Here is a 13,673-nt window from a genome sequence, read left to right as displayed (position 1 = left end):
AAATAAAATCGCAACAATAAAAAATCATCTAACAACCTATACATAAGTCTGCAAATACATCAATTTCTCCATTTGAATTCTGATTAATAAAACCAGAAATACATAACAGAAAATCCCATTATCTTTCATAATGAACCGCCGTTGTATACTGCGACCATCTGATACCTACACCACATTCGCGGGCACTGTAAAATGTTAAAGATACACAAAATGTAATTGCTTCAATAAATAACAACGAAATATAAAATTTTATAATCGTTCCTTTCCGCAAATATTGGACAAATGCAATAAAACGAGACTCGGAGACAAGAGTTAACCAAAGGGTGAGAAAGGACTGAGAGCGAAGTAAAACAGGGCGAATACTCCCATTCTTGTTTCTGTTGATGAAAAGTAATAAAAATTTATAATTAAGATAAAGTTGAGATGTACGCTGATAAAATTGATTCGATTAACGGAAAAGGACAGTGGAATGGAATTTATTAACTTTCCACAAAATAAGTTGCTGCTATCTCTAAATAAACTACGTTGCAGTCACATTTTGCCCTGGACAAGTTGCATGAACTTTCCGATATGTGTAATTGATCGACTTAATTAATGAGAATTTATATGTTGTAACTTTTAAATTCATGATAATTAAAATTTCCACTGATTTTATTGCCACGGGATTTATTAAGTTTTTTTTGCAGAATAAGTTATTGATATCATTAAATAAACTAAAAGTAAGTCATGAGTAAGTCGCGTTTTGCCTTAACAAATGTTGCATAATTTTTCTGATATGTGTACATAATCATGTAAAAATGATCAATCGATGATAAATCGACTAAATCAATAAAAATTGATATAGTATGTTTTGAATTTGTGACGATAAAAATTTCAATGGATTTTAGCAGAAATTATTAACTTTTTGCAGAATATAAGAGTAAGTCGCGTTTTACCTTAAGAAAAGCTTGTATGATTTCTCCCATATGTATAAATACTAGATTTAATCAATAAAAATGATATTTATCCTTTTCAATTATTAGTTTCATCAACAAAGTTTTCGATTTTCACTGAAAACAAGTCAAGTGATTTTCAATTGATATCATTCAAACAAACTTATTATTAGTTATAGTACACGATCGCACTTTTAAAAAGTGAACGAGTTTAAATTTTAATGATTTTTATTATTTTAACTTTAATATATTTAATAATTAAATGAAAAATTAATCAATAAAATTAGACTGATTGGATATGTTATATTTAACAAAACTACCTATTTTCTCAAACTTTGATAAATTTTTAAAATTAAACTACTTGCCGTAAGGCCTTAGTATTTCAGTGAGTTCTATAAGACCATGATATATATCGCCAAATTTTTTTTCAACAACGAATTACAAGAAAACGGTTCGGTAGATTTTCACCTAAAACTAATCAGTATCAATTCCAACTAATATCTTTCCAATAGTTTTTGAATTTTAAAAATCTATTCGGTAGTATGAGTTTAAATGTGGACCAAAAGATTAACACTTCTTTTCAAATCTCAAAGGAACGGCTCGGCCGATTGTCGCACAAAACTGACAAAAGATGATCCTCATTGAGATACATCAAATGGCTTTTAGGAGAAAACGTCGATCAAAGATCTAATTTTGACAAATGCCAAAAGAACGATACAAATTTTTGCAAACTTTGATGAATTTTTAAAGCTAAACGAGTTGTCGTAGGGCCGTAATATTTTAGTATGATTTTGAAGATTATGGTATCTACCGTCAAAAAATAGTCGAAAACATTTTTTTAACACTTTATTATAAGAAAACGGCCCGGCCGATCTTTCGAACAGTTTTTGAATTTTCAAAATCGATTCAGAACTGCGGGCCAAAACGTAGACAATTTTTTTTTTACTTTTCTGCTATTTACAAAGAAACGGCTTGGATGTTCGCCGCGCAAAATTGATAAACGTTAGTCCTTATCGCGATACATTGAATGGCTTTTGAATTTTTGAAATTGGTCCAGCCGTTTTTGGAAAAACGTCGATGTACGGCAAAAAAATCTGTTCACACACACACATACACATACTTTTTCCAAATTTGGTCTCATTCGATTCAGAATGGCTTGAAACGTCGAGAAAACATAAAATTGGTGAATCGTATTTTTTTGTGGAAACAAACTTCTCCTTCGGGAAGTTAATAATGCTTTCGACTTGCCATAAACCATCGCTGACTGCAAAAAATGATTTTGGAAATTAAATAATTACGAAAGTGCTTTAAGATATTGACGTCTTAGCTTCAAAGAGATTAAAATTTGTGACATTTTCTTTTTACTTTTAGACTTAGTCAATTTTCGGGTAGAACTGAAATGTTATGATAACGAGTCTTCGTAAGAGTTGGTGATAAAAAGCTATGAAAAACCTATGTATAGTTGCTGCGCGATCATGCGTTAGTCAGATAAACCTTGAAATTCAAAAACTAGTTTTTCAAGTAACTAATTGTAACATAAAATTTGTTTATAAATACTATATTTGTTTACCATTTGTCCAATGCACGCCATTGTTTTCTTGTCCGTCATAACTTTTCCCATATCGGAGGACAGAATCCGCACCCCACTACACCTGACACCCCGTATCTCGCGATGCGGGCGGAATCGATAGAACCACCCCTGCCCTGCCTCCTGGGAATAAAATTATAATTTTGGCGGGATGCTTTCGCCGCAACTGAAAGGGTTAATTTATTATGAGTGCGAGCAAAAGTGAGACGCACTTATCGGGAGAGAATTCTTCGTTGTTCGTTCTTCGACGAAGAAGATGGCAGGCAGGCAGGCAGCCCGTTACATTTTCTTGACTTAACGACAATGTTTAATTTAAACACATTTGGAAGATAATCCAGAATACCTAGGGAGTTTATCTGTGAACGAAGGACCGGGGAAGGTTTCCGAAACTTTGGATAGGATTTTGGAGGTTTTTGGCAGTCAAACTTCGTTTTTGAGTATCATAAAATTGAATCGTACTAGCAGAATCCAGACTATTTATCTTAAGTTTCTTAATTTCCCGAGAAAAATTTTATGTTTTATATTTTCATGTCTTCTCGGCGTTTCATGTAATTTGGAAACGTTTCAGGCCAAATTTAAAACCAGTCGTGCCTTAAGGCAATTTGCTGGAGCTTCCCGTACCGTAACGAAATGTTCGAGAAATATTAAATTATTAAAAATTCTGTAATATTATCTAATATTTATGAGAATTATAGAAACTGAATTACAAAGATAAAATGATTCACTTAAATTATATAAGTGAGCTTTAAAACTTTAACCAGAATTAAAATTGAAATCTAAATCGTTTTCGATATTCAAAAAAAAAAAAATGCTATCATTTCGTCAACACAAGCAAAAAGTTTTTACTTACAATAAACTTTAAAATCATTCAAATCGGATTCTTATTTCTCTCAAAAACTGCCATTTTTTGCACATTTAGCTCTGTATCTTTTAAATGGCTAGACTTGCCTTTGCCAAAAACTAATCACCACTTCTCCCATTTATTACAAATTAAATGCTTTTTAGATTTAGAATTTTATTAAAAGAACTTATGAATGAAAACCAGCAGAATGAAATTTATACAAGCGATGATAAATTTTTTAGTTGTATATTATAAATATCAATATCCTCGTTAGAAGGTTAGAAGATACTGGTAGGTACCCTGGCAAATTTTGAAGAACATTTTTGGATTTAAGATATTAGAATGGAAGAAAACTAAAAAAATATATGAAAGTCAGTGAAAACTTAATAGGAAAAAAGTAAGGTGCATTATGCTGTTCTAAATCTGTAAAGATATTATAGCTGATTTTTTAAATCTAAAATTAAAAAAAGAGTGCGCGTAAGTATCATATGCGATTGAAGTAAAACTTATTTGCTACTGTACAAAATAGCAAATTTAAGTGAAGTAAAAATAAATACATCATATAACAATTTTGAATAATGTTTATTAGTAATATGGTAACACTCGTGATGCACACATTCATTAGTGTCAACTATTATACACATTTATATAATGATAAATTATGAATTATATATTTATAATAGCATTAAAAATATGTATAATATTTAAAAATGATAATGTTATTGAAGTCATACTTCAATATATGACATGATCGGTTTGTCATTGTAGTTAGCATTTATAAATGAACCTTCATTAGAGAAATGAAGTAATTGCTGATTAATAAATTCTTTAATATTTGTTCACACAGTGGATTATGTTAAACAACGCCTAAACAAATATTGGTGTTGCAACTTTACTCATATGTAGAACTTTATGTAAGTAAAATTGACATACATTCATTGACAGCTTGTATTTTTTTGCTTTTTTGCTGGCGATATAATCTCATTCTTTGAACTGCTGTAGTATCTCTCTTGCCTAAAAATATTTTCCATTTTAATAACTTCAAAGATTTATAGAAACTACGAATAATATAGAAATAATTTATTATCAATAAACTTACGATTAGTTCACGTAACAAATGTTTAATTTGTTTTATTATTTTCAAGGAACAGGGTAAAATATTTTTCTGATTCAGGCATTTTTCATTAAATTAAGATTAGTACTTCGATGTAACTTTAAAATGTTTATTTCTCTACGTCAATTTCCTTGTTGGTATCGGTACGCATACAACGACAGAGATCTATTCACATACACGACGACTAATCACAATCGACCCGTATAGAAATGATATCATCGAGAGCGAATGATGAATCATTGACACTCGACTCTTATCTTATCGACTCTTATCTGCCGTAACGCACTTCGTTGCATTTGTACGAATTTACACCCTAGTCCCGTCTAAAGCAGTTTTATTTCAAAAATTTAATTTCAATACGAAGAAATGAATTGTTTCTCCAAAGTGCAAAAAAGTAAAATGTATGCATAAATTAAGAGGTATAGATAATATGCACAAAAATCTTGAACCACAAAATATGATGCATTGAACTTTTTTTCCATCATATTAGCAAAACAACTAACTGAACATCACAAAGTAGTATTTTACAGCACTGAAAACATCCAAATCAGTTAGTTGCTGGGATACATATAAATAGTATTACACAGCCAAAACCATACATATATTTTAATAAGCAAACAAAAGGGATCGAATGGTCTTTAAAAGTAAATTTAGAAAATCGTTATTTTGAAAACATGACCCTAGTAGTTATATTATAATCTAATTGCAAAGGTGATGATACAAAACAACTAGAACTAAAGAATATTTTAATATATGATGATATTATGAAAATTGAGTATAAGGTGATAGTAATATACAAATATAAAGATCTATGCAGTTACGAAATGAAATAAATTTCAATTTAATTAAATACAAAATGTATATATCAGCTTGGTTAGTTTGTGATTCCTAGTATCATTGTTTGCATCCAAAACTAGTAAAAAAACCTATTACATAACTTTACCTTGGATTTTTTAACCAGTTGATTTTTAAATCAATGTACTACTACTACTATTTGACAATTCAAATACTTTGATCTGACAGAAACAAAAATTTAGTATTTTTGGTACATAGTAAGCCTTGAGGGAATTATTTGATCCAAGTAGCTAAATACAAACAAAATACTATTCAATCCAAATTATCACCCCAAAAAGTTCAGAACCAAAAAATTCAAAATTCTAGTTAAATCCATAGTTCCATTAAATTTATCGTTATGTTTTAAATTTCATAGTTTCGAGATGGATAAAAAGAATATCGTTATAAAAAAAGTGTTCAAGGCCCTGGCATTGATAAAGGAGTGGAAAGGTATAATAATTCAACAATAAAATATTTGCATGACTTTGAATATGAACTATTGTTAATTGTTGTAGAAGCCGCATTAGGCAGAGTAAGTAAAAAGAATGGGGCCAGTAGAATTGCGGTAAATGCTATAAGAAAAGACAGCCTCGACTCAATCAGTAAGTTTATTTAATATTTATTGACATTTTTTTACTACACAAACAAGTTATTAATTTGACATTTCAAGTATAATTATTTTGAAACTTCATGCCGTTTTTTCTTAGACCTTATACTATGTGAAACTCATATGTTTTCCATTATAAAGTGTATAAAGATAGAAGTGACTGTGACGTCGCTTGCTGAACGACCGTTGCCGACAATCGTAAAACTCTCCCGATTGATTAAATGTTATGTTATGTTTTTTTAATAATATTAATGGCAATTGATATGACTAATAAATTTGTAAGAAATGATAATAATAATATTTAACAATATTTATCATTGTAGTTAATGTTATTTGAAAAATATCTTTGATAGTCATTTCATACAAAATTATCAGCCATCACAATCACCATTATATTATTGAAATAAAACTATCCCAGATAATATTTGAATTAAATTAACTATTATGATAAATATTATTAATATCATTTCTTACAAAATTATCAATCATCACAATTGCCATTATATTATTAAAATAAAACATATGACATTTATTCAATCGGGAGAGTCCGTGATTGATGTCGGCAACGTTCGCTCAGCAAGTGACGTCACAGTCCCTTCTATGTTTGAGCACTAATTTTGCGCTCGTCTAGCAGTCCATATAGTATAAAATCTATGCGTTTTTCTTATACCATTTAATGATGTATGAACGTTTCATACTTTCATTATTTTTCGGAACCCAATACGAAATCTAGGATTTAAAACTATTCCAAAGTACACTTTATTAGTTGCTTTATCGACTTTTAAACTGTCGAGAAAATCCGATTAGTATGGTTGCTTTAGTACTGTTGTGCAATTTTTTTGAGATCAGCAATAATTTAGTTAATTTACAATAATATGATCCTAGCAAGGAGAAAAATAAATTAAATGGTGGTTTGAACATTTGTCAAATCAGACAAAAAAGGGCACAATCGTCCACACCCCCAGAACAGTTCTGACAGGTATAATTATAGGTTAAATGATAATAGGTACAGGTAGGTAACACCAAATTGGTTTATAACAACTTTTAAATATACATAATTAAACAATCAAAGTTAAAGACAAAACCTATTTTTTTTAACAAAGTTAACCGAACTATGCGATACATTTTCTTCTTATATGGTTAGGCGTGGCTCAAAGGTCCAATTTGACTTTAAGCATTTATAATGCGATAACCAAACCAGTTACATCACAAAAAATAGCATATATAAAACAAACAACTTTCTGACTATGTTCAGTAAAACTCTTAGCTAATTCATAATTGTAGAAATTTTAAAAAAAAAAAATCCTGGTTCTTCTTACCCCAGGGGGCAAAAACAGGTCCAATGTCTTATTTTAATTTTGAAGGGATTTTAAAAAACAATAGCTACATTGTCCAACCGATGCAATATATAAATTTCTAGGTGAATTTTCTAAAGAAATAAAACTGTACATAACCTTGATCTGGAATTTTGTTTAACATATTTATCAGCAAATTTGAATTACCTATTATTCATTTAATTTATCTCTTGTCAAGGTGTTTTTTAACTCTTTAACTTTTTAACTTTCAAATTTTTTTATTTGTTATTTTGGTTTTGTACACCTTTGCGAGGGTAAAGATTTAGTGTATCTTTTTTACCACCCACGTGTAAGCCCTTAGATAGGTTAAAACTGTTAAATCTAACTTAAAATTAACAATAAATTTTATGAAATAATTAAATAATGATTAGTAAACAAAGCAACAGTGCTCACAACCAAAAGAAATAACGAAAGAAAATTTTCAAATGTATTTTCAAACATTGCTTGAAACGTTTTTCTTCCGATAGCTACGTCGTAAGAATCAAGGTGATGTAAGAATCAATTAAATGATCTATTAAGTTTTCATTATTATTTTAAAGAAAAATTTAATAAATCATTTAAGGTAAAAAGAGCAAGGAAACGACAGAAATTATAATAAGATTTTTATTATCACACAAAACAACTACTAGGGTCGGAAATCATGTCCTTTTTTTTGGATTTTTTGCCATTTGACCCTCAATTATTAATTAGTCAAAATATCATCGTAACTAAACAAATGCAATGATGCCAAATATAATGATGACTATCCGCGCATTTTAGGTCACTTGGCACTTAATCCATTTTACGCCTTCAGAATATGAGCAGTCTCAAACCAGACAAAATCTGTGAAATCTTTGTTTTCTTGTGTTGCTTTTTCTTTTTCTCAATAGTATGTTTTCTTATTGTTAGTGCAATTAAATTTTTTTACTTGTTCACACTTTCAATCAAAAAAAAACATCAAAACCTCTTTACAACCGTACTTAGAAAATTTTGAAAACAAATCTTCTTTAGGACTGAGCTAAATTATCTAGACGAAATCTAAATGCTGGTAATTAACGTTCAGCACTTGCAGCAAACTAAATTATTCTATATCGTTACAAGTATTAGTTATTATTGAAAGAAATCGAATAGAAACACTTGATTCGTTCACAAAAATGCAGATCATGTTAATGTAGAACACACTGACTCAATCCAATAATGGAAATCTTATAACCAGAGTAGTTTATCTGTTATTACGACTGTCACTACCGTACCCTGGCACAATCGTACCCAGTCTATCCTACTTTATTTGAATTATAAATTGGTTTTGGACGTACAATACTAATATATTAGTACATATTACAATATATATTTCAGGAGAGCCAATAACGAAGAAGAAGAGCCAGATACGAGATGATTACATGGAAGGCGCCAGGTTAGCTCCTGAATTGGCGGTGTTGGTCAGGAGGCAACAAAAACGTTTGTTGAAAAGAAACAAGAGCCGAAGTGAAAGTCCAGACACCAAACGCGGTCCTTCGAGAGGGAATTCGAAGAGGAGATCAAGATCTAGAGGCAGCAAAAGGCGACGCCAGGGGTCAATTCCAGCAAAACCACAAAGAAAAGGATCCACACCCTCTACCAGAACTCCTGAAACAGATGCTGACAGTAGTGATGAACGAAAACCATCAGAAACATCCAACGAAACTGATGCGAACATCAGTGATAATAATGTTATTTGACAAACTGCTCAAAACATATATATGAAGATTACCCAGTATTTGGAATACATTGGATACTACGGTAAATTCATCAAAAAGGAAAAAAGCTGATAATAATTATAAATAAATGAAAGATAACTAGTGAGGTTTGTGGGTAGTTTTCGTTTTCGTCGGCTGAGCTAGCATTCCAAGAACACTTCACTGGCATGCGATGTACAAACTTACGTGTATGTGGATTTTAAGTTACTACGATATTATCTTTATTTTGCAGTATGATCACTAATATTATTAGTAATTATGTTTAAGTAATAATACCAGTTTTCAAGAGAAGTAATAATAACAGAGAAGAAGAAATCCCAACATGTTATGTGCTATTAATAAACAATTGGAAGGATTTCCTATTTAAACTTATACCAACTGTTATGCCATCTCTCGGATTCATCCCTTAATATAGAACAACATGTGGTAACACTAAAGGATTGGTAACACTGTGGTACCCCTTTGGCAACTCTGTTTCAGCCACAGAGGAGCAAAGAACAGTTCATCATCAGTCTCAATTCAACCATTATAACAAACACTTCCATTTTATTGAACATTCTGTCTGATTGTTTATAAATATATTTCATGTAATGTGTACGTAAGTCTTTTATTTATTCTGAATTTATCATAATCTGCCAATTCTGCAAATTGGCACAACACAACGTTTTATTTCATATATTCATATATTCATACATATTTAATATATTCTATTATGTTAAAAAACTATATATATATATATATATATATATATATATATATATAAATATATATGTATGTAAATTCTTTATTTATATATATATATATATATTCTTTAGTTCGATTCTTATTGATAGGGCAATGTGCTGATTAAATTTTAGCAAAAGTCGGTCCAGCCGTTTTGGAGTTACAAAGCAAATAGTGCAGGAGATAAAACTTGAGTTTTTAAGAGAACGGGCCGATTTAAATAATCCAAGAAAAATTCTATGCGTAATAATGGGAAAAAGGGGTGATTAGTTTTTGGCAGGTCCAGCTTATTTGGAGATACGGAGCTAAATGTGCAAAAAATGGCAGTTTTTTAGAAAAATATCCGATCTGAATGCTTCAAAAAACTTTCTGTTTGTGTTGACATAACGATTGCTTTTGGGATTTTTTTTTTAATTTCCAAAAAATATTTTTTTAAATATCGAAAATAAATTAGAATTTTCAAAATTTGATTCGGTACGAAAAGTTCGAGCATTTGCCTCAATGCACGATGCCACACATCACTAGTTGTATATATTGTTGAAATCTTTACAATTTCAATAATTTAGCTTGTATTTTCAATTATTAAAATCATCTGAAAATTTGAACTCCTAGTTCTTTTATATTGAAAATCGCTTCCTCCTTCTGTTAAGAAAACTCTTAATGCTATTACTGATACTTCGATGAGTTACGACTGCCAATAAATATTATAACTTTATGGTTACTTTTTTCTTCTTTTCATTCCTGAAGCGTTTTCCCGCATATTCAATGTCGTTTTCTCAACTAATAAAACACGACAAAATATAGATAAACGCAAACAATTTTAAAAACGATAAGTTTCTGAATCTGTTAGATTATCCAATATTTATGTGAAAATAGCATAGTATGTGCTATATAGTATATACCCTCAACTATTATAAAATAAATATTATAAAATTTATTAATTCTCTTATATCTAGACCATTTTTTTTAATTTCACCTATATCATTTTGAAATCTAAAAGATGTAAAGATGTCACATGTAATTTTGTGAAATAATTCATGTAGTCACGAGTAAATGAATTTAAATTATTATAATTGCACCTAATTTTTATCTAGAGTAACATGTTAGTTATAACTTATGCCACAGTTAGTCTATGATTTAACAAATATAATATATAAAAAAGTAAAAATTTCTAGTATTTTAAAACTTGAAGTATAAATAAATAATTTACAGATTATAATTAATTAATAATATGAATATTAAAAGACAAATTTTACATGGACATTTTATGACAAATTACGTATTAATTTTTTATACTATTTTTAATATTTTTAAGTATGCAAGGAAGCCATATTAGGAAATAAATGAAAACTTATTATTATTTAATTATTAAATAATCATAATAATAATAAATTTTTATTGTGTCAATACAAATTTAATACTGGTTAAATTTTATTTTAATATCGGCCAAGTATAGGCTAAATGCTAGCAAAACTTGGGCTTAAAAATATTATTCCAGTATGATACTGGTTAAAAATCGAAAATAAATTTTTATATTACTAAATTACTAAATATCAATATGTTTCTCTAGATTAGATATTTATTATATTCTAGATAGATAATGATTTATGGACCGATTCGGCCGCATAACAGACCAATGTCTATGGCAAGGCTATGTTATGAAGAGCTTTCCATACTAAGTCGTTCTAAATATTGACAAAAGACATGTGATTGCTATACAACCAGGCGTTTTTCTCAGGTTGTCATATAGAAAACCTAACCTAGAAACCGCATAAGTGTCAAGAAATCGATGTTAGATAACAGGGTCTTTCTGACCCAGCTTCATAACATAAAAGTGACGTTGCAGTTTATGTGTAAAACGCCTATATGCTCACCGAATACATGACATTTTGACAGTATTCAGTATGATTTAGTAGCATAATATATGGAAGTTAGCCGTAACATAGCCTTGCCATAACATTGGTCTGTTGTGCTGCTGAATCGGTCCATTAATTCTAGAAAAGCTTTATAAGAATAAAGAGTTTTTTTTAAATGTGTATATATTTTTGTTTGAAATATTATAATAAATCCAGTATACAATGATGGTTAAATATTGAGAGAATTTTAGAATTTTTATTTCAGGTGCTAATTGAAACCATTTCAATCCTAACTTACGTTCATAAAACACATTGGGACAACAACAATTTTTGTGATAGATGATAGATTAGTACTTAAATATGTGAATTCTCCGAAAAATAATATAAGTATTTTATTTTCATCCCTTTACATTTTGGGAATCGTTTTTCCATCGATTGGAGTCATGTGCATCAAAAGTAAGTTGTCTTCTATAATCTTGGGGAGGGACATTATTTCGGTTTGGTTAGACGATTTTTAAATTGCTTAAATATATCGGTTGAAACATATTTTTGTGATAGCATGAAAAATGCTTTTCACAAACTTTTATACACCTCGTAAAAAACTCCCCTGGCTGATATTTTATTGAAGATATTAAAATTACGATGCGATCTATAAATCGAAAGATGATGCGAGACATACGGATATCTTTAAGTTTTATTACTCGGAAGAAAAGAAAAGTTAAACGATTTTATGATATTTTTTGATCGTAAATACTTGAAGGAAATTTATCATTCGGCAATTAATTATTTAGCCAAAATTTATTTGCGGATTATTTTGTGCAGGGTATGGCGGGGCACAAAGATCCAATTTGACAACAAATAACACACATTAAACAAAGCACAGTCTGACTATGTTTAGTAAAAGCTCCCTGTTAATTCAATATTGTAGAAATGAGTTTTTTTTCCTTTTTCAAAAATTTGTGACCTGGTTCTTTTTGCCCCATAGACGAGGTTAATTGAAACGGCTAGGAAACAAACAAGTTCAACGTCTTATATTCATTTTAAAGTAATTTTGCAAAAAGACGACATTATTCAACCGATGCATGATATAAATTTCATGGGTGCATTTTTTACAGAAATAACTCCATAAATAACCTTGATCTGGTATTAAGACACGAAAATCATCGGCAGAGTTGGAAGAACTATTTATTTAATTTATCTTTTGTAAATTTACCCAAACCTTTTAGCCCCACTCTACCCTATTTATTTATTGACATTCATTGTTATAAATTGAAATTTATAAAACTATTTGTACCCAATATTATTTTATTAGATTTTCAACACATATAAACTAAATAAATTAAAATATCATAAGTTCCTAGAGCAACTCGTCATTCTTGTAAATAATAATAAATTCATAATATTAAGTCTATTATTGAAGTAAAACTTCTTTAGGCGCGACTAGGACGTAAATCCGTACAAATGCAACGGAAGTCCGTTACGGCAGAACTGTACGTCATTCGTTTTCGATGAAATCATTTCAATCGACCCGGATTGTGATTAGTCGTGGTGTATGTGAATAGAGAACTGTCGTTGTATGCTTACCGGCATCAACGTTGTATGCGTACCGATATCAGCAAGGAAATCGGCATAGATAAATAAACATTTTAAAGTTACATTGTCGTACAATACTTGATTTTATGAAAAATGCCTGAATCAGAAGAATATTTTACCCTGTTTCTTGAAAATATTGATTAATAAGAATAATGATTAGTAAGTTTATTGATAAGAAATTATTTTTATATTTGTAGTTTCTATAAATCTTTGAAGTTATTAAAATGAAAAATATTTTTTAGACAAGACAGATATTACAGCTGTTCAAAGAATGAGATTATATCGCCAGCGAAAAAGTAATCAAATACAAGCAGTCAATGAATGTATGTTAATTTTAATTACATGAAGTTCTTCAAACATAATTATTACATATTGAGTGAAGTTGCAAGAACAATATTTATTTAGGCGTTGTTTAACATAATCTACTGTGTGAACGAATATTATAGAACTTATTAATCAGCAATTACTTCATTTAAAAATATATGTTTTATAATTTATCATTATATAAATATGTA

This window comes from Ctenocephalides felis, unplaced genomic scaffold, assembly GCF_003426905.1.
Source record: "Ctenocephalides felis isolate EL2017-DRISC unplaced genomic scaffold, ASM342690v1 CF-g0.4_SCAFFOLD_01886, whole genome shotgun sequence".
Classification (NCBI taxonomy): domain Eukaryota; kingdom Metazoa; phylum Arthropoda; class Insecta; order Siphonaptera; family Pulicidae; genus Ctenocephalides; species Ctenocephalides felis.
This window is presented reverse-complemented; position numbering follows the sequence as displayed.